This window comes from Pleurodeles waltl, chromosome 8 (assembly GCF_031143425.1).
Source record: "Pleurodeles waltl isolate 20211129_DDA chromosome 8, aPleWal1.hap1.20221129, whole genome shotgun sequence".
Lineage (NCBI taxonomy): Eukaryota > Metazoa > Chordata > Amphibia > Caudata > Salamandridae > Pleurodeles > Pleurodeles waltl.
The window spans coordinates 568498881-568522385 of NC_090447.1; the positions used below are offsets into that span (position 1 = coordinate 568498881).

Here is a 23505-nt window from a genome sequence, read left to right on the forward strand (position 1 = left end):
TCCCTTTGGGGCAAAGGAAAAATGAGCCAAGATGATATGAATGATAGTGCAAATCCTTCTTTGGGTCATACTGAAGGATAGTCCTGAGGTGCAACTTCATCCTCGATGTTCCTATGCTGATAGTATAGCAGTAATACACCAAGAGGAAAAACCCCAAGAGAACATGCCCTGCCAATTCAAAGAGGATTTTACTCTGCAAGACTTAAACCTGGTTCAGCTCCAAGTGCAAGACACAAGATAAGGATAATAACCCTCATACATTGTTTATGTCCCCATTGACAACTGCCCTGCAACTCTACCGTAGTACGCCTTCAGAACTGTCTATATAACTTTCTCAAATGTCAGGAACTCCAGATTTGAAATTCCCTGGTGATGTGCCAGGTCAGGAGGCAAAGGTCTCTGATTCTCTGTTCTGTTAAGAGAAAAATGTCATCTCTATTTTAGCTTTACTAGAGAGAAGATAAGGGAAAGGTGATACAAGATAATTAAAGGGCAACTATTGGTGCAATCCTAGAAGTTGATGTTAAAGCTTCAACCTCAAAAGCCCTAATCTTTGATTTCTGCTGTTAAGCAGGAAAGCCTCAGGTGAAAGCATGGTGAGGATATTCCAAAAGAAGACCCTACGGTAGAAAGCCCTACCCTCTTAATAAGGTATATTTTTGACCCCTGTCTGGTGGCATCTAAAACAGCTAGTTCGAACACTAAAGCCTCGAACCCGGAACATGAAGCATTCCCTATCTTTAAGCCTAAACCTGTGCCAGAGTCAAGCGTGGCCATTTTACCTGATCCACAATCTAATTGAAAGGGTAAGCTAAAAAACCAGAGAGAAAAAAAGATTGAACTGGAAATTTTGAAAAAGGGTCCTAAAAAACTCTGAAACATTTGACTTTGGGCCCTCAATTCCCAAGGTTAAGTTCCCCAATGAGAGGAGACAGCAGCAGGATCCCCCTCCTGTTCACCTATTATATGCCCCTCTTCCCTTAATCTGGCAGCTGTCTTGTTTATGGACCCACATAAGGCAAGCCGGCCTTTGACGTTATTTGACCAGGATGTTAATCCTTCATTTCTTTGTGATGCAGACTCTTTTATGTTAGATTTTATTCCACTTTTGGATTTTGATTTGATTCTGAATCATACATCCCTACTTGCATGTTTTGCAGACATTAAGATATTAAATTTAATTCAATGCATCGATATATCATTGGTTACCTTGTTGCATAAAGGGTCAGGGACCAAATCGAGGTTACCTTTTTATTCTAAGATTATCATGAATATGATACTGCAGAATAGTGTGATTAGATCAACAACCCAAAGGTATCGATGTGTCCCCATCCTTGAAAAAATGGATAGGCAGGATGAGGAGCTGGATATATGAAAAAGAAATGGGGGGATTGGGCGGTCTCTCTTCCTTAATGGGGAACCTCGGTTGGATCCCAGGAGGTTGAAAGTTCATATAGGAATAAATGGAAGGTGGGTGACTATCAGACAATCTGTGAATACCAGTGGGGATTGAGCAATTCATGAAATCCCAATATGGAACTGGTTGCTGGGTCTTTTAAATAGTGCAAATGTGGCCTTCTCTTCAACTGAAACTACATAATTAGCAATGAGTTACAAGTGGTCTCCTGAGATGTGGCAGGAATAAAGAAGAGTAAAGAGAAGCTGTGATTCTTAAGCACTTTAAACACTGATATGATCTGCCTCCAGGAGACCTTTTGTGTTGAAGAGCTCCTTTGTGATGATTTCTTTGTTTTAGAGTATAAAGCCATTCCAACCAGTTAAGGGCATGCAAAAGGGGGGCTAGCAATCCTTCTGACGAACAAAATTAACTCAAAATATGTGTGCTGTAGGAGCTCCTCCAACATTTTTTTTAGCAGTAGTTCTGTTTCCTAATGGAGGGGAGAAAGCGTCAGAGAAAGCGTCTGGGCCAATTTTATTGGTAAATGCATATGTCGCCCCTGTTGCTTTGAAATGACACGCATGTGCACAAGGTTTTTACATTCATTTATAATATTTTACATAAGGATAATTTTTCATAGGCATTTTTTGAAGGGGGCTTAAACTGCAAAATCTCCAATCATGCTTTTGATATATGTGACATAGAAAAAGAAGAGGCATTGTGTATTCCTCCTATTATTTTTCCCCCCAAATCCAGAACCGATAAGAAAAGGAAGCTTCTCCTCGATCAATTGAGAAGTAATGATTGCTTAACAGCAAATAGGAGATTAATATCAGACTCCCCCACACAGAATACCCACAAATGTCTGATTGGGAAGGCTACCTTAGATTACTTGGATGTTGGGTCATCTTCATTCTACCTGTTGGGTGATCTAAACATAATTGTCTATATGTATAGCGATCATCATATGCTGGTTTTTACTTTGTGAGTACATAACAGTCCTGTTAGCTCCTGGAAATTTGATGGGGCTTCATCAAAATTAGATTAAGAAAATCAGGAGACAAACTCAGTGGGACCCCAAAATGATCACTGTCCTAAAGGGTACATTAGAAAATGCAGACATCAATGTAGATTCTTGAGAGATCGGTATTCTGCACTGTTTTAATATGTTTATGAAGCAATTTGTAACAAATTCTCAAAAGCTACTCCTAAGCCCATTCCATTTCCAATTTTTCAATTAAACAGGGAAATAAATGGCTAAGTTAGGAAGCAATTAATGTCATACTTGGTTGAGAGGAATAGTAGCATGTCCTTATTGAAAAGGCATAAGTGCTGTTTAAAGGCACGGCTAAAAAAAGGAAGTTAGTGATCAGCTATGGATACATTTAAGAGAGGCCGCCTGAGACATTTTTGGGAACTAGTAGCAGAAGGGGCTGGGACAAGGGTTAGATCCACCCCTCCCCAGTTGGATTAGCTTCATTTGCATCCTACATGGCAAGTCTGAAAAGCTCCCTTTTTTGGAACCTAGGGCCATATTTATATTCTGTTTGCGCTGGAATTGCGTCGTTTTTTTTGACGCAATTCCGACGCAAAACTAACTCCATATTTATACTTTGGCGTTAGATGCGTCTAGCGCCAAAGTCCATGGAGTTTGCGTAATTTTTTTGCGTGGACACCTACTTTGCGTTAATGATATGCAAGATAGGCGTTCCCGTCTAAAAAATTTACTCCGAGGCATGTGCGCCGTATTTACACTCCCGGGCAAAATTCACGCCCGGGAGTGGGCGGGTCAAAAAAAATGACGTCCAGACGCTTTTGCGCCATTTTTTAGTGCCTGGTCAGGGCAGGCGTTAAGGGACCTGTGTGCTCGGAAGGAGCCCAGAGGTGCCCTCCCATGCCCCCATGGACACCCCCTGTCACCCTTGCCCACCCCAGGAGGACACCCAAGGCTGGAGGGACCCATCCCAGGGACATTAAGGTAAGTTCAGGTAAGTTTTTTTTTTTTTTTTTGTGGCATAGGGGGGCCTGATTTGTGCCCCCCTACATGCCACTATGCCCAATGGCCATGCCCAGGGGACAGAAGTCCCCTGGGCATGGCCATTGGGCAAGGGGGCATGACTCCTGTCTTTGCTAAGACAGGAGTAATTTCAATGGGGGTTGGGAGTAAAAAAAAATGGCGCAAATGGGGTGTACGTCATTTTTTTTCACGCACACCAGGCAGCGCCGGCGGCTAACGCCGGCTAACGTCATTGAATAAATACGGCGCCCGCATGGCGCTTCAGAATGGCGTTAGCCGGCGCTAATTTTTTTGACGCAAAACTGCGTTAGCGCAGTTTTGTGTCAAAAAGTATAAATATGGCCCCTAGTGTATCAACCTACAATTTTCCAATGATAAAGGATGAATCATTTATTCTAGGAATGCACACATCTGCCGCGATGGGTCCAGACGAAGTTCCAGTCTCACTAGGTGTACGGAAATAGCTCCCTGTTGCAGTTACCCCCCACTTTTTGCCTGATACTGATGCTGGGACCCTGCTAACCAGGCCCCAGCACCAGTGTTCTTTCACCTAAAATGTACCATTGTTTCCACAATTGGCACACCCCTGGCACACAGATAAGTCCCTTGTAAAAGGTACCCGTGGTACCAAGGGCCCTGGGACCAGGGAAGGTCCCTAAGGGCTGCAGCATATGTTGTGCCACCATAAGGGAAGCACCTAACACATGCACACAGCCATTCTAGATTGTTTGTGTTGGTGGGGAGAAAAAGACAAAGTCAACATGGCATCCCCCTCAGGATGCCACGCCCACAAAATACTGCCTGTGGCATTGGTAAGTCACCCCTCTAGCAGGCCTTACAGCCCTAAGGCAGGGTGCACTATACCACAGGTGAGGGCATAGCTGCATGAGCAATATGCCTCTACAGTGTCTAAGGCTATTCTTAGACATTGTAAGTACAGTGTGGCCATATTAAGTATATTGTCTGGGAGTTTGTCAAAAACAAACTCCACATCTCCATAATGGCTTCACTGAATACTGGGAAGTTTGGTATCAAACGTCACAGAATAATACACCCACACTGATGCCAGTGTTGGAGTTATTAAAAAATGCAAACAGAAGGCATCTTTGAGATGCCCCCTGTATTTTACCCAATCCTTCAGTGCAGGACTGACTGGTTTGTGCCAGCCTGCTGCTGAGAGACGAGTTTCTGACCCCCTGGGGTGAGAGCCTTTGTGCTCTGAGGACAGAAACAAAGCCTTTACTGGGTGGAGGTGTTTAACACCTCCCTCTTCAGGAACTGTAACACCTAGCAGTGAGCCTCAAAGGATCAGGCTTCGTGTTACAATGCCCCAGGGCACTCCAGCTAGTGGAGATGCCCGCCCCCTAGACACAGCCCCCAATTTTGGTGGCAAGTCCAGGGGGAGATAATGAGAAAAACAAGGAGGAGTCACCCACCAGTCAGGACAGCACCTAAGGTGTCCTGAGCTGAGGTGACCCCTGCCTTTAGAAATCCTCCGTCTTGGTTCTGGAGGATTCCCCCAATAGGAATTGGGATCTGCCCCCCTCCCCTCAGGGAGGAGGCACAAAGAGGGTGTAGCCACCCTCAAGGACAGTAGCCATTGGCTACTGCCCTCCCAGACCTAAACACACCCCTACATTCAGTATTTAGGGGCACCCCAGAACCCAGGAAATCAGATTCCTGCAACCTGAAGAAAGAAGAAGGACTGCTGACCTACAAGCCTGCAGAGAAGGAGGAAGACGACAACTGATTTGGCCCCAGCCCTACAGGCATGTCTCCTACTTCGAAAACCTGCTCCAGCGACGCATCCGACAGGGACCAGCGACCTCTGAAGCCTCAGAGGACTGCCCTGGACTACAGGACCGAGAAACTCCTGTGAACAGCGGCCCTGTTCAAAACCAGCTACTTTTTTGCCACAAAGAAGCAACTTCCAAAGACTTCACATTTCCAGCCGGAAGCGTGAGACTCTACACTCTGCACCCGACGCCCCCGGCTCGACCTGCAGAAAACCAACACCTCAGGGAGGACTCCCCGGCAACTGCGAGCCCCTGAGTAACCAAAGATGACCCCCCTGAGCCCCCACAGCAACGCCTGCAGAGAGAATCCAGAGGCTCCCCCTGACCGTGACTGCCTGTAACAAGGGACCCGACGCCTGGAACCAACACTGCACCCGCATCCCCCAGGACCTGAAGGAACTGAACTTCAACGCAGGAGTGACCCCCAAGCGACCCTCTATTGAAACCTGTACAAAACCCAACGCCTGCTTTGCACACTGCACCCGGCCGCCCCTGTGCCGCTGATGGTGTGTTTTGTGTGCCCACTTGTGTCCTCCCCAGTGCTCTACAAAAACCCCCTGGTCTGCCCCCCCCGAGGACGCAGGTACTTACCTGCTGGCAGACTGGAACCGGAGCACCCCTGTTTTCCATAGGCACCTATGTGTTTTGGCACCTCTTTGACCTCTGCACCTGACTGGCCCTGAGCTGCTGGTATGATATCTTTGGGGTTGCCTTGAACCCCCAACGGTGGGCTGCCTATGCCCCAGGACTGAGACTTGTAAGTGTTTTACTTACCGCCTAAACTAACCTTTACTTACCTCCCCCAGGAACTGATGATTTTTGCACTGTGTCCACTTTGAAAATAGCTTATTGCCATTTTTACAAAGACTGTACCTGATATTGTTTTCATTCAAAGTTCCAAAAGTATCTAAGTGAAGTACCTTACATTTAAAGTATTAACTGTATATCTTGAACTTGTGGTTCTTAAAATAAACTAAAGAAATATATTTTTCAATATAAAAACCTATTGGCCTGGAGTAAGTCTTTGAGTGTGTGTTCCTCGTTTATTGCCTGTGTGTGTACAACAAATGCTTAACACTACCCTCTCATAAGCCTACTGCTCAACCACACTACCACGAAATATAGCATCAGAATTATCTACTTTTTGCCACTATCTTACCTCTAAGCGGAACCCTTGGACTCTGTGCACACTATTTCTTACTTTGAAATAGTATATGCAGAGCCAACTTCCTACACTAGGAAACGGGAAGTTACCCTTTGGAATAAAGGACTCTTTCTGGTCTTTAAAAGTTACTATGAGAGTGGAAACACCCGCCCCCCCTTGGACCGGAAGTAATATTGCCCCCTCTATTTAAAAAGTGATACAGTAAATGACCAGTAAACTACCATCAGAAGATACTAAAATTATTCTGTTTAAGCAGACGAGTTTCAGGAAAACAATGGAACCATTGACAATGTAATTGCCCTATAATTAACAATGAGAAATATGTGTCTATCAGGGGTGGGGTGATTTATGCCATTTTTATACATTCTTCTCCAGGATTTGATAAAGTGGATTGATCCGTACTGTGGAAAAAGCTAATGGACTTAGACATGCCAGGTACCTTGTTGCACTTTATTATTGCACTCCATTCTTCTACCTGGTGCAAGGTATCATTGGGTGGGGACCATGACCTTTCTAGGAAAATTCCAACAATGAATGGCCTAAAACAAGGATGCCTTTTAGCCCCACTGTTTTTCTCTTTCCATATCTCAGACTTACTCACTTCCTTATCCCAGAGTTTGGATTTATCCCTGACTATAGGGGAAAGACCTGTCCGTGCCTCCTATATGCACATGACATAGTGATCTTAGATCTTACTCCCAAAGGCCTTAATGATAGATTGGAGGCTTTGTCACAATTTGCTGATACACGCTATTTGCAGATCAACATCTCTAAAAGTGAAGTACTCTGTTTTCATGGCAAGAAAAAAAACTAAATAAGCCAAATTTTCTTTGCACTTGGGTGCCAAAAAATTAGAAGTGGTGAAGTTGTATACTTTCTTGGGGAAAATATTGTGTAGCAATATGAGTGACAAGGATCAAATTTAAAATAAGTCATACAATGCTCAGTCCCAGGCCAATGTTTTGGGTGTATTTTATGGGGCTACAGGCAGAAGACATTTCTCCCATATTTTAGAGGTTTATCAGGCTAAAATCCCTGCCACCCTACTTTATGTGGTGGCACTTATAGATACAGCTAAGTGGGGTTTTTGGAATAAAATTGCAGGGAAAGTATTAAGAAATCTTATCTACGGCAATAACTCATTTCCAGTAGCAGCATTAAAGCTAGAAATGGGAATTAAAAGTACCCTTGCTCCAGGTTTGGTGGCGGTAGTTTGCTGGGTAGCTTATCTTGATAAGAGTGAAGGGGACACATTAAAGTACCTTATGAGAAAGGAAATCCTCACAGACAAGAAGGAAAAGACACTTCTCTACAGGAATTTCAAGTTTGCTTCTGCCTAACTTGGGCTGTAGACAACCTTGATATTTTTGTTCTCTGCCCCACAATTAAAGGCTAGTTTAAAATATGCCTCATGGGCCTTAAGCTTTCGTCTGGTCAGCGAGGTATGTATAAAAAAAAACGTCATTTAAATGAATAAAAAGCAACCATATTTATAATGGAATCTGTCCCATGGAGTCAGACAATATTATATCTTGTTGCAGTTAGATATGCTTCTTTTAAACTGTCTTACATCCAAACAGTACAGAACTTCAGAAGTATGTAATTTCTGCCAGAATGGGATCCAAGATTTAAATCATGTGTTGCTTGTTTGCCCTGGGCTTTTATTGTATCGCTGTAAATGGTTGAGGCCCATTTTTCTGAAGCTGTCCGTATGACCCTCATACTTATTGACCCCCCTATTGTATTGTTTTGTTATTGAATTTTTAATTTCTTTAAATACTTTTTAAGCTTGTAATGACCTTGATATATATTTTGGGCCAAGTGACATGATTCTGTCATAACTAATTTTACAAATGTTAAGGTTTTCTAAAATTAGTGGCTGATGTATTTATCTGTATAAATCGTTTTATGTGGATCTCCTTGGAGTTCCGAAACATGAATAAAATAAACTTGAACTTGTTTACTGCATGTTAAAACAAGGGGTTTTAAAACAAATTGTTACAAGTACTTGCATTTTGCCAATCATGGGTTTACAGAAGCCCAACGGCAAGTATTGAACTGTGCTGGGTCTTTGAAAAAATAATAATATTGTGATTCCATCTAGCAACAATATTATTTCAGATTGCTTGCACTGCAGAGTGGTTCACCATTGTGGATCTCTGCCAGGCCTTTTTCTCTAGTCTGTTGCATGAAAACAGTCAGTTCTTGTTCTCGTTTGTGTTTTGTGATAGAGTTTGGGCATGGTGCTGAGTTCCACAAGGGTGTCCAGATAGTCCTTTGATCTGTAATTGGATCTCGAAGAATAATCTTTAGACTTTACAAATGCCATGCAATTCAGAGCTTGTGCAGTGTATTGATGACCTGCGTGTATGACCAAGCGCACAAGACTTTTGTAAACAGGATTCTAATACGCTTTACATCAATTGGCCAAGTACGGACACAAGGTGTCCGTGAGTCAGTTACAATTCTGTCATTAAGAAGTCCTATGTTTGGGATTTCTCACTGAAAAGGGAATGAGGAAAGTGTCACAAGAGAGATTAGGGACAATCCTGAAGATGAATCCACCCAGAACTCAGAGAGAAATCAGGATGTTGGCTACTGTAGACAGTGGATACCAAACATTTCCCTACTGGTGAAGTCTTTACTGAGCCTGATGCACAAAGATGTGCCTGATCCACTCTCATGGGTCAACACTTGCTTGGAAATATTCCTTGAGCTAAGAGACATTTCTGTTGTGCCCTGCACCTGCAATGCCTGATTACAGTAAAATGTTCACATTATTTTGCAGTGAGAGGGAGAGCTGCACTCTCTCAGTGGTTACTCATTGTTAGAAATGGGGTCTTTGGTTGGCAGTCAGGTTACCCCCTGTCCATCAAGGGCCCTCACTCTAGTCAGGGTAAATCACACACAATCCAAATTATCCTGTGCCTACCCTCTGGTAACTTGGCACTGAGCAGTCAGGCTTAACTTAGAAGGCAATGTGTAAAGTATCTGTGCAATAAATCACACAATAACACACTATAGCACCACAAAAATACACCACACAGTATTTAGATTAATATATAATATTTATCTGGATATTTGCAGGTCAAAATGATCAAAGATGCAATAAGTAAATGTAGATATAGCATTGAAAAGTGATATAAAATGTCTTAAGTCTTTTTAAAGCAAACAAAGTCTCTTTCAAGCACAAAGTACCTGGTTCGCGTGAAAAATCCCCGCAAAGGGGCCTCAGAGGAGGAGAAGCGTGGAAACAAAGGGGTGTGCGTTGATTTCTCGGGCCGCACACAGCGATGCGTCGTCTAGTTTCCATGCAAGGACTGCTGTGCGTCAATTTCTGGCACTCGGTCATGCATCCTCTTAGGGTTGCGGGGTTTTCAGATTCCCCGGGGTCTGTGCGTGGAATCCTGGGCTTGCGGAGTGAAGTCACAAGCGCTGCGTCGATCCGGTGGGCAATGAGTGGTATTCTCTCCCGCATGGCAGGCGCTGCGTCGATTTCCCCTCTGGAAGTTGGGCTGCATCGTCCCAGGTCAGCTGTGCGTCGATCCGGTGGGCCGTGCGTCGAAGTTCTGATCGCAATGCAGGCTCCGCTTTGATCTTCTCTTTGCGAAGTCACACTGCGTCATGACGGTTCGGCGTGCGGTGAATTTCTCACCACGAGGCAGGCTGTGCATCAGTTTTAGCAAGCTGTGCATCGAATTTTCGCCACACAAGGAGTCCAGTTGCAAGAGAGAAGTCTTTTTGGTCCTGAGATTTCAGGGAACAGGAGGCAAGCTCTATCCAAGCCCTTGGAGAGCACTTCTTCACCACAGCCAGAGAGCAGCAAGGCAGTAGGCCAACAGCAAGGCAGCAGTCCTTCACAGAAAGCAGTCAGGTGAGTCCTTTGGCCGGCCAGGCAGTTCTTCTTGGCAGGATGCAGGTTCTGGTTCCAGTTTTCTTCTCCAGGAAGTGTCTGAGTTGGAAGGGGCAGAAGCCCTGTTTATATACCCAAATATGCCTTTGAAGTGGGGGAGACTTCAAAGAGTGGCTTAGAAGTGCACCAGGTCCCCATTCAGTTCAATCGTGTCTGCCAGGGTCCCAGTAAGGGGTGTGGCAGTCCTTTGTGTGAGAGCAGGCCCTCTACCCTCCCAGCCCAGGAAGACCCATTCAAAATGCAGATGTATGCAAGTGAGGCTGAGTATTCTGTGTTTGGGGTGTGTCTGAATGAATGGTCAAGGAGCTGTCAACTAAACCCAGACAGACGTGGATTGTAAGGCACAGAAAGATTTAAGTGCAGAGAAATGCTCACATTCTAAACGTGGCATTTCTAAAATAGTAACATTAAATCCAACTTTACCAGTCAGCAGGATTTTATATCACCATTCTGGTCATACTAAATATGACCTTCCTACTCCTTTCAGATCAGCAGCTACCACTCAAACAATGTATGAGGGCAGCACTAATGTTAGCCTACTAGAGGAGCAGGTCTCACAGCAGTGTAAAAACGAATGTAGGGGCTTTACACTACCAGGACATGTAAACTACATAGGTACATGTCCTGCCTTGTGCCTACACAGCACCCTGTCCTATGGGTTACCTAGGGCATAACTTGGGTGTGTCTTATATGTAGAAAAAGGGGAGTTTTAGGGTTGGCAAGTACTTGTAAATGCCAAGTCCAATTGGCAGTGAAACTGCACACACAAGCCTTGCAATGGCAGGCCTGAGACAAGATTAAAGGGCTACTGAAGTGGGTGGCACAATCAGTGCTGCAGGCCCACTAGTAGCATTTAATCACAGGCCCTGGGCACATATATTGCACTCTACTAGGGACTTATAAGTAAATTAAATAGTCCAATTGGGTATGATCCAATGTAACCACGTTTAAAGGCAGAAAGCATATGGACTTTAGCACTGGTAAGCAGTGGTAAAGTGCGCAGAGTCTAACAACCAGCAAAAACAGTGTCCAAAAAGTGGAGGGAGGCAGGCAAAAAGTTAGGGGTGAACACCCTTAGGTTGTCAGGTCTAACACTTATTTACATGGAGTCTCTTAAAGAGATGTGGCATATTGGTTGACTACTTCTGACCCTGTTGCTTCAGGACTTCCCAGCCATCTTTAAGCGGTTGCAGCAGTTGGTGTTAATATTGAGAGATGTGAGTGTATAGCAATGGAACACCAACGCGACTCCCCGTACCGCCAGCCTTTTTCTGGTGGTTCAAACCACCAGGAAAAGGCTGGCGGTAGGGGGACTCGTAATCCCCTGGGCAGCGCTGCTAGCAGCGCTTCCCTGGTGGATTACTACCATCGGGGCCATTGTGGTGGGAAACCGCCGGCCCCGGCGGTGCGACCGCGGCGCTTCCGCCGCGGTCGTAATGACCCTGGAAGCACCGCCAGCCTGTTGGCGGTGCTTCCATCATTTCAGCCTTGGCGGTCCTGTACCGCTAGGGTTGAAATTACCCCCTGAGTCACATAGGAAGATCAGGAGAATTATTTCATAGGGTGCAGTTGGAGTTTGTCAAAATGGCTCTTTGTGACGGATTGAGGTATGTTGTAGTTATAGTGTGCATTTTCTCTTGATGGGTGTAAATCTACCCAACACAGAAAAATGATTGTCTCACTGTAACTAAACTGCTGTTACGTGAACTCATTACATGGTTTAGATTTCTGGTTCCTCTGGAGTCAGACTGAGAGACCCATTTTAAAAATAAGGTCTGCAGAATGCTGTGTGTGGCACTTCAAGTGGAACAGAGATTGCACTGTAGCTATCATCCTGAGGCTTCAGAAATAGCTGAAAGGTTAATGGCGTGTTAAACCCTTGACTGTCTAAAGTCTGTGCATTTACTTCTCTGAAATGGCCAGATGCTTTGTCATTGGGGTTGAATAGTCTTTGAAGGCCCCTGTCAGGAAAACTGGATAATCTCCACAAGGTTCTATGCTATGCAACAGACTCATGTTCCTGCAAATGCGCTTGTAAACATCACAGATGACATGATGCTCAATTACTATAAAGGATAGGCTGATGTGTTTCATTCTGTTTCTCACCAGGTTGGAGCTGCTACTGGCAGTCCACATCAGGAGCAGTGTTACAACGGTAACCCTGGTGACTGGGTTTTGGTGAAAAAGAAGGAGAAAACACCTGCCTAGATCTGAGGTGGAAAGGTCCCTACTAGGTTATCCTGATTACCAACACTGAAGTTAAATGCACCTGAATACTTCAGTGGGAGCAAGCTTCACATATCAAGAGAGTGAGGTGACCATAAGAAGAAGCAGTGCTCTTTGAGCCAAGCCTGAGATCTCCTGTAACCGTAGCCAGAGGGGGTGAAGTTCAGCAAAATTTCTCACCTGTACAATTTCCTGAAATTTCACGGAGTGGTGTCCAATAATGAAGAATTGAGAGTTGAAAATAGGGGAACTGTCAAATCATCACAAGAGCATTGTGTCATATTGTTATGCAGTATTGAAGACAGACACGAAATGTAGTGTAATGGTTTCTTTATTTTAGCATTCAAACATGTTCCCTCTTCAATCCACCTTTAGTACTCCGCTACTGACTTCTCCTCTTTCTGGGTCCATCCTTCTGCCTTCCTTTTTACAAGTTTACTTTATCCCCCAGGATCCTAGGGCCCTGACATACAGTGTTCTTACAACATGGCATCTCCGTCCTGAAGAAAAGATTCTCCATATAAGTCTTATATTTCTTCAATGAGGTGAGTGGGTCTCTGACCAATTTGCTGTGACCTGTGTATCACGCTTGGTTCCGTCAGTTCTTTCAAGGCTGAAGAGGCATGCTAAATATGACAGATGACAGGCCCTGATTCACTTTGATGGTGTCGTCTTCCGAGGCGTTCACTAACTCTGTAGTTGCTTGATCATATTTCTTGAAGTGAGGAACAGTTTGTGTTACTCTCTTGTCATCAGAGACAGATGTGACCATAGTCACTTTCCAATTAGTCACTTGCAACAGATATTAATAGTACAGGCTGTCAGTCTTTTTCTTTTGTTTTTGTCTGACAAATACCCAGTCTCCTTCCTGGATGGTAGATATTCTTGCCTTCCGATGAACGCCAGCCTATTCCTCCATTTTGACCTTCTTGTTCCTGTCTTCCTCCACTTTATATTCATGATCAGAAGGCTGATGAGCATGACTGGTTGAATTTTCCCAGGGGGATTCTCGTGCGTGCAGTGCGATCTAACACCGAAGTGGCTGGACACTTTTCAGGGGTGCTATGAGGTGTGGTCCTTTAAGCTCACAGCACTTCATTCAAAGCCATTTGGACATCTTGTCTTGTTAGTTCAGCTTGCTGTAGGGTTTTCTTTAAGGTTGCCATAAACCTCTCTACCATCCCACTGGCATGAGTCCACATGTGATCTTCTTATGTTTGAAATTGAGGTGACTGGCAAATTCAGCTAATTCATGTCAGCTAAACGGGGGACCGTTGTCAGCTTTGACCACTTTATGAATACCCCAGACTGAAAATGCTTCATCTAGTACTGGTATGATGGCAGGCACTCTCACTTACTGGGCAATCTGAAACCTTAAGTATTTATCCATTATGACAATTATATATTTGCGAGATTAGAGAGTACCAAAGAGGTCAGTTGCCACATGTTGCCATACTTCTTCCAGCAATTCTAGCATTTGTAATGGTGAGGGTGATTCTTCTAAACCAAAAAGCTTACATTGAGGGCAGTCTTGTAAAGTGGTTCTAACCATTAGTTCAAGAGAAGAGAACCCGACTAGTTCCCATAGTGCCCTTTTAAGGCCACTATGCCCTGGTATCCTTCATGTGCCAGGTTGATCACTCTTTGCCCTAGTTTTTTAGGTATCATAGGCTATTCATCTCAGAGTAGCATCCCATTGTCAGCTATCGTTAGTTCATCTTTGACATGTCGGAATGAGGCTAATTCTTGGATGTTTATTGTTTAGTCAAGATGGTGCTCTTGCAAATGTATCCACAAGTTTGCTCAGAGGCAATGTACCACATCTTGGAGAGTGACATCTTCTGCAGTGGCCTCAGTGACAGCATCTAGTGGGGCAGCAGGTTGTCTTCCCCGATCAATGACAAAATGAATATATGTTTGTCAGTCAGAGAGCATTTTGTCATGGAGGATGTCCTAGGATGTCTCGACATTTAGTCAGCTGGATTAGCTGCTTTTCCTGGTTTGTGAATGATCGTGTAGGTATATTCCTGAAGGCGGATTTCCCATCTCACAATCCTGGGTGGCATTTTTGCTCAAGGATTTCCAAATATAGATGTGAGGGCTTGATGATCCGTATTAAGGGTAAAGTGTTGCCCATAGATGAAGATGTGGACATGTCAGCAAACTTAGATGACCGCTAGGCTTTCCTTTCCTGGGTGCAAGTTTCCCTATTCAGTGTCCGTTAGGCTGCCACTAACATATGCCACTATAAGATGTTGGTCACCTTCTTTATCATACTGGGCCAGAATAGCTCCAAGCCCCACAGGACTGGCATCCCCAGTGATTTCTGTATACCTGCAAGGGTTGCAATGGGCAAGATTGATGGCTGACCCTACAGAGGCTTTGAATTTATTAAACACTTGATCACATTGTGTGGACCAATTGAAAGGTGGACCTTGCTTTGTTAGTTTAAGCAAGGGATAGCTGATGGTGTCACATAGGTTCTCATTATCCTAATGAGACTATTGGATTTGGGCATCAGAATCACCTGTACTATGGGGGACTGAGTCTGATCCCACACCATGTGACACCTGTCGGCCTAATCTCTGTTTGTTCCGGCTAACTAGCAGTGCCTCATGTCCACCCAAGAGTAAGAGTGATTGGGGCAACCAGATGCATGACATAAATGACTCCTCAGGGGAATTGTGATCGCTCAGATCTCATCCATTTCTCTCAGCTACATTGGTCTCACATATGCAAAGACAATCAGAGGCAGAGTATAGTTCAATAAGATTTTATTGAAGTAACTGCATCTTAGATAATAAGGCATGTATTGCAATAACTAGGACGATGAAGCATAATAGGATTAACAACAGCATGTTGAGCTCTAATTCTGCCCTTCAGGTTCCCCCCGGGAAGACATTATCCCTCATACATAAGCAAGAGGCCTGCAGTCTACATAAGCAACTGCAGCAAAGCAATCAGCAATAAGCATACAGTCGTGGTCATCTTGCTGGAATCTCCCTCTAACGTACATAGGTCAAAGTAGTGTTTTTATAATAAAACAGCTGATGTTCCAAGAAAGGATCCCCATGTAAGAGTGTGTATGTTTCTGTGAATATTGGAGACAAAGCGTACCACTTTTGCTGGCAACCTATCTTACTGCAGCCTTGAGAAAATCACAGAGTGAAAGAAATGTCTTGATTAAGAATGTAGTGCTGACCTAGGCGAAGAACAGCTAGATAGAGAAAATTAAACATGGATGCAAATGTGGCTACTGTTAAAATAATATAACAAAGATAAAATAAAACATATCTAGGTTCAAGTGCACAGAGGCAGGCCTAGGTTACTAAAATAAAGTGCATAAAATCATAGTTAAAATGGCTACACAACAATGGCAGCATAGTCCTTGATATAGCAGGCACAATAGCTGGCCATTCCCAGAAACACCTGGACGCCGCCAACATCTCGTGGGCAGGGAGTGTCATTTAGCGCTGTGACTTTTTCAGGATTAGGCCTCATCCCTTCACTTGAGAAAATGTGAGCATAGATTCTAATGAAGATTCGTGGAATTCACCCTTTTCTTTGTTAAGTTTTAACTTGACTTCCAAAAGTGCATGGCACACCCGATCTAGTGCTTTGTCGTAGTCCTGGAAAGTAGCACCAAACACTAAGATATTGTCACTGTAGTTGAGTGCATTAAGGGTGTGACTGATGACTTTTCTCAAGGCTTCTTGGAAGATTTCAGCAGCTGATGAAATGCCAAAACTGAGGCATTTATACCTAAAGAGACCTTCCTGTGTTGAAAATGTGGTAATGTAATGTGAATTATTGTGAAGATCAAGCTTATGATAGCCCTTGTTGAGGCCCAATTTAGAGAAGCTTTTCACTCTGTTTAGCAGTGTGATCATGTCACTGATATGGGGCTATGGGTACCTTACTCATTCAATTGCAGTATTTGGGGCCCGCATGTCAACACATAAGTGTACCTTGCCATCCGATCCACTTTTAGGTGCGACCACAACTGGGGACACCCAAAGAGTTGGTCCTGTTGATCTCACAATGATGTCTGCCCTAAGTAAGTCTCGTAGTTCATTTTCTACAGCCTTTTGAAGGTGAAATGTTACTTTCCGGTGACACTGAGCCACCAGTGTTACTTGTTCATTCATGTGTGGACATACCTGAAAGTGGGCCATTTTTGGAATTTGCTTATGATGTCTGGTTCACCATCCACTCCATAGAGTATAGACACCAAGGACACCCAAGAGAGCAAGAGTACCTTGTCACAGGTACTCTGCACCTGGATTAACTTATTACTCAGAGAACATGACTAATGCATCAGATTAAAATCCTAACAACATACTGAGGTTGTATTCATTTAAACCTTCATGATATGCCACCCTAAAACAGCATTGATTTAAGCAGGATTTCTGAAACAAATTTACAGCTATGAACTTAACAGACACTAGTTAGTGAATTCAAAACTGAAAGAACTTGTGCTACAAATGAGTCATCATCTGAACTGTGCTTAATGCTAAATTATAAACAGACTGTGATAAATGATCATGACAATTATTTTCTAACAAAGACAAACATAAAATAAGAATTACAAATAATTCCCTTGGGACAACACTGCAGTAGAAGAGTAGGGGTGACCTTTTTACCTTTTTAGAAGAATATGATGGAGGGGTAGGGATGTTTCATGAAGAAATCAGTACATCAACTGAATTAAATAACTGCAAGTTAATCAGAAAAAGTTTGCTCGTTTGCACAGGTAGAAGGCAGTGCTGAGCATCAAATCTGCCTGCTGCTATATTCTACTAATGGTCAGCCTGTAGACAGACATGAGTGTCCTTACCAAGGCTAAGTGTATGATAGTGATCATTGTCACATTGATCCTTGCTGTATCAACATTTATAGTTCTTTTAGTTGGAATGATTTTTATCCCAGAAGTAGAAACATTTAGATCTACACCTGTGCCTACATCACCTGCATCCTTCACACACAATAGAAAATAAGAAATTAAAAGCTTCATTTATAGATATTTCACAAGATTAATCACCAAGGGCTTCATAACAACGTTGGCGGGCGGCAACCGCTGCCCGCCAAGGTGTAACCACCGTGCCCATTCTGACATCCCCGCTGGGCCGGCGGGCGGAAACAGAGTTTTCGCCCCCCGGCCCAGCGGGGATGTCGACCGCAACATGGGAGCCGGCTCCTAATGGAGCCGGCGGTGTTGCAGCTGTGCGACGTGTGCGGCTGCACCCGTCTCGCTTTTCACTGTCTGCTTGCAGACAGTGAAAAGCAGTGTGGGGCTGTGCCAGGGGGCCCCTGCACTTCCCATGACAAGTGCATGGGCAGTGCAGGGGCACCCAGGGGCCCCGCAACTCCCCTTCCCGCCATCTTTCCATGGTGGTTCTTACCGCAATGGAAAGGCTGGCGGGAAGGGGACTTGTAATCTCCTGGGCAGCGCTGCCCTAGCGGATGAAAAGCGCCTGGACGACCGTGGTGGTAAACCGCCGGTCCCGGTGGTGCAACCGCGGTGGTCGTAATCGGCAAAATTGTACCGCCAGCCTGTTGGCGGTACAATCGCCGAAACAGCCCTCGCGGTCTTTGACCACTAAGGTTGTAATGAGGCCCCAAATGTTTATTCTAGATTAGTTCAGGAATACACTTAAATTTTAGTTACTAAAGATTGTTATGCCCTCACACACTCAGAAATCAGTACATCAACTGAATTAAATAACTGCAAGTTAATCAGAAAAGGTTTGCTCGTTTGCACAGGTAGAAGGCAGTGCTGAGCATCAAATCTGCCTGCTGCTATATTCTACTAATGGTCAGCCTGTAGACAGACATGAGTGTCCTTACCAAGGGTAAGTGTAGGATAGTGATCATTGTCACATTGATCATTGCTGTATCAACATTTATAGTTCTTTTAGTTGGAATGATTTTTATCCCAGAAGTAGAAACATTTAGATCTACACCTGTGCCTACATCACCTGCATCCTTCACACACAATAGAAAATAAGAAATTAAAAGCTTAATTTATAGATATTTCACAAGATTAATCACCAAGGGCTTCATTACAACCTTGGCGGGCGGCAACCGCTGCCCGCCAAGGTGTAACCACTGTGCCCATTCTGACATCCCCGCTGGGCCGGTGGGCGGAAACAGAGTTTCCGCCCCCCGGCCCAGCGGGGATGTCGACCGCAACATGGGAGCCGGCTCCTGATGGAGCCGGCGGTGTTGCAGCCGTGCGATGGGTGCGGCTGCACCCATCGCGCTTTTCACTGTCTGCTTGCAGACAGTGAAAAGCAGTGTGGGGCTGTGCCAGGGGGCCCCTGCACTGCCCATGCCAAGTGCATGGGCAGTGCAGGGGCACCCAGGGGCCCCACGACTCCCCTTCCCGCTAGCTTTCCATGGTGGTTCCTACCGCCATGGAAAGGCTGGCGGGAAGGGGACTTGTAATCCCCTGGGCAGCGCTGCCCTAGTGGATGAAAAGCGCCTGGACGACCGTGGTGGTAAACCGCCGGTCCCGGTGGTGCAACCGCGGTGGTCGTAATCGGCAAAATTGTACCGCCAGCCTGTTGGCGGTACAATCGCCGAAACAGCCCTCGCGGTCTTTGACCACTAGGGTTGTAATGAGGCCCCAAATGTTTATTCTAGATTAGTTCAGGAATACACTTAAATTTTAGTTACTAAAGATTGTTATGCCCTCACACACTTACCTTCTTCAACTGCAATTGCATGCAGTATATAACTTAGTTTATTATATAGACAGGAAAGTGTTGAATATTATTATTCCAATTATGATCCGTTCAAAGGTTCTCCTTCAGAAAAATAACTCCTCTTCCGCAAGCAAAAGACATGGAAATTGCATAGTGTTTATTTAAATCTCCTACAGTTATAGACACTGTTAAGGCATGTGGAAAGATGTAACCTGTTTAGTCACACCCTTAGAAAAGAAGTTCCTTTTAACATTAAAGACCAGCTTACATTTTCTGTAAGGCAAACAAGTAGGGAGATGTTTTAAAGAATGTGTATAATAAAGAGAAATATGAATACAAGAATAAAATACTATATCCTAAATTAAAATTAGATAGTTGACAAAAGTATGTGTTTACAAAGGGAGAAAATAGTTTAGAAGGAGACACATTGGGAAAAGTAGTTGTGAACATACATTTAAGGCCTTAGCAGGGCCTCTTCAAATTGTAACGGGGGAAAAAGCAGTTATTCCCTGAGTTTATTTGGTTTGTGTAGAGGGTGCCTATTACTAGTTCACTTCAGATTGAGAGGGTGGTTGCTATTTAGCTTTATTCTTTCTCAAGATGTATCATGTGAATAGCATAGTTTTGTTAACAATGACACCACCACATATACATAAAGGTAGTACTAGTGATGGGACACAATTAATGGAAACTATTTTGGGGGCAATCATACCACCAGTATGAAAACAATTAGTGGCTATTAGAACAATAGTTTTACAAGATCAGTTAGCTTTAGACATATTGTTAGCAAAGAAAGGTGGATTCTGCAAAATGTTGAAGGCTCAACATTGCTGCTCATATATATTCAGTAATAGTTGAAAGATAGCGGAATTTGCAAAGAACATTTCTCATCTGAAACCTGAATTAGAACCTCTAGAAAATTGAACTTTAGGCAAGGGAGCCTCTGTTATTAGCCACTGGTTTGCAACTGTAGAAGGAGAACTTTTTAAAGTCATATTAAAACTTGTATTGAGCTTCGGAATTCGTTTAATATGCTTATATGCTCTGTACAAAGGATTTAGAAGCTATTGAACAAGGAAAAGGAATGGAGAAAGAGAAAGGCAAATGGAAGAAGATATACATATTGAAGAAAGTGACTAATGATTTTTTATGTCATTGGATTGATGTAGATGTTTGCTCCATTTTATTTCTTGTTTTGATGAACAAAGGTCAATACGACCAGTGGCAAGGGTTATTTAATGATATTTAATGATACCTCAAGGTCTCAAAAGAATTGTTGCATTAACAATTTCACAAATGGTAAATTTAGGAAGTTGCCACTTTGTTTACCGTAGCTTTCCAGTAGTCATTTTCTGTTGGAAATAGCTGCTGTCCATGCGACTGTCTACTTCCCTCATGGGGAGAGATGACAATGGCTCTCGGGGAGGGAAACAAAAGATCTGCTGAGGGAAGAGGTATGACCTCCTCCTGCCAAGATGGCGAGAGGACGTGTGATGCCAGGAGACGTGTTACAAAGGGGAAGCCACCTTTAAAGGGCAAATGCTAGTCACACTAGAAAGGTGCTGCTCTTTTGTTTAGGAAGACAGGCTGGCATCTTGAACAGAGTAGGAAATGCTGCTGACAAAGTGACTTTACAAGGGGAGTGAAGCCCTCAGGTACCCACACTTAGAGAAGGGTCTGGCCATGTTGACAGTGTGCAGAATAGTGCACTCGAGGATAGCTAGGTGCCACATTTCACAGAAAGTCACCAAGCGAGAGGGGGCCTGACAGCCCATTCGCTAGTTTGTTGCCAACACCCCCTAATCTTGTAAAAGGAATAAAAGTGGCACCACGTTACGCATCACTACTGGACTGGAAGGAAGACCAAAGTCAGACTGCCCTGCTTTTCCCTGGGCCCAGCAAAGAGAGGCTGCACCAAAGACTGGACTGCATCTGTTGCACCAGAGAACTGGCAAAAAGAGAACTGTGTCTGTGGTGCCCATTTGTGGAAAAGTTGCCAGACAAAAGAAGTGACTTCAAGAGTCAAGTGGCTGACTACCTGCTACTGGACCTGTGATTGGGTCCCTAGTAGAGTTGGCACATTCAGGTTCCTTTGCTTCTTTGCTTTCTCTCAACATCACATTCTACATCTGGTATTGCCCTCCTGAAACTGGCATCACATTCTCCTCCTCCCAGCAGCATCTTGGTCAGTTATGAAGTGGTTTGCATACTGAACACCAAACACATTCCTGTAAAGGTTCTACATAGGTGGGAAGCATCAATATGCACACCTGTTCCGGTCTTTTAGGAATCAGGTGGGAACCGGTGTCATGGTATGAAGTAATGTGGAGTATGCACAGTTTGTATGCTTACTGCTTCCATTGCTGATTCTCCTTTATTACCAGCACTAAAGGGTTTAGGTGTATGGCTGGAACTTTGAAAATCCCTTAGGGGTAGCAGTTATCGAGGCCTCTCATAAGGGTCTTATCATCCTGGTAATGATGGAATATAAAAAATCAGGGCACTTGTTTAAATATCTGGAACTAGCACCCGAAGATGAAGAAATGGTTTTATTAGGACACAATGCAAGAGTTACCTTTAATATTGTGCAATTGGTGGTTTATAATATTGAAATGCAAACTGGGGGCATATTTTCATAAACAGGTTGGAAATGATTTAGATCCACAATTGGCAAAGATCGTTGATTTAAAATGTTCTGAAAAAACAATGGGTGTCATATGGAAATCTGAACAGAGATCATGGTAAAACTCACACTCTAGCCTGCATGGAGATTGAATCATCTCAAAAATGGTATTTATTAGAAGGATTGTTTTCTAAGTGTTCAACTGCTTTGCAGTTTAAATCCACACTGATCTCTTTTATAATATGCCTTTGTAACAGTGTTATTAAAGGTTTTTTACCAACCAAATGACACAGATTAATATTTGCATTCAATTTCCACTTCTTATATATCAGAAGGTTGCATAATTATTCTATATTGTGTGTAGAGAAACATTGGGGGTTCAGAAACTTCAACCTCAGTTAGTTTTCCTTCTTAATATGGTAACTCCTTAAATAGTTCATAATTCACATCTACAAATGATAACAGATAGCTACTATGGGCAGATTACAAAGTGGGTTAGGAAAGGGTGAGATATTTACTTCACCCAGTAAATGCCTTCATAGCAACAGTTTTTTTAGCAATAAAATGTACAAGACAACAATGCCATGAGCAGCATCGTCTCTTCTAACTTAATAAAATCATGCAATGGTGTCTATACAGATTTGCATTCTGCATGTAAACGAAAACAATTCTGTCTAACGGGAAAAGAGATGTCAGCTCAATATCCTGTGACCCTGGGCAAATCAGTTCATCTCCCTGTGCTGAGAAAAGATCTGACCTTGTGTAATGTAATCTGGTGCTCATGTAAAGTGCTCTACTGCTCTTGGGCAAGTTTGCTCTATGTAAAACTGCAAAAAGAAAAGGAAACTGGTGACATGGATTCTTCTCTTAAAATTGACATTTTGCCAGTTGCCATTACACATTCAAAGACAACACATTCTGCAGGTCTTGTAAGAATCGAAATTAGACTGTTTTACCAGACAGTTTAATCATCTACGTGTGATACGTCAGCATGTAGGGTGTCATATGTATTTGTGAAATCGTGATTGTCTATGGACGACAATAAGTAAATATCTGAACAAACGACCTCAGCGTGTTTTTCACTTGACTTTTCATTCTATTTCTGCTCCCATGTGCAACACTGTAAACACTCGGTCGAATACCTAAACATTCCAGTCACTTCCTTCATTTTACAATTCAATCAATGCTTACCCTTATAAATTCCATTCGAGCCACTGTGGATTGCCCCGCTTGCAGAGGTTTCTTCAAGGTGAGCTCCATTGTCAGAGGTGAAATACATAAAAGTCTGATGGTCCAGATTCCGCTCAGTCAAGAATTCCAGGATGCGCCCTTTAAAAATTAGAAAGCAATTAGAGAAATGTAAATTAAACTATGTTAATGCAAAGTTTCAATATAAAGACATTGCTGCAAAACAGTATGATGCATAATAAATGAGAACATCTGTAGTAAATATGCCTCATGCACACTTTACCATCGGGTACAAATTAGCCAACTGTACGATGTACAAAACAGCATGTAAAAAACTCCTTCCGCTTTTGTCAATGGATTGGTTAAAGGAGGAAAGCCTAGCAGCCTTGATTCAAACGTGGAAACTTGGAGCTTGGTTTTGCAATACAATTGAACATTTAGCGCGATTTCAAAAACGAGGTTTCTTTAAGT

General features: G+C 43.5%; 1 long non-coding RNA gene across 1 annotated transcript in view; it reads right to left on the reverse strand.

Annotated features, from left to right (window-relative positions):
* Positions 1-23161, reverse strand: part of LOC138250137 (uncharacterized) — a 391073-nt gene extending 367912 nt beyond the window's left edge. Inside the window, exon 1 of the long non-coding RNA XR_011194894.1 lies at positions 23038-23161. This is a non-coding gene — a long non-coding RNA (uncharacterized lncRNA). The remainder of the gene's footprint in view (positions 1-23037) is intronic.
* Between the last annotated feature and the right edge of the window lie 344 nt (positions 23162-23505).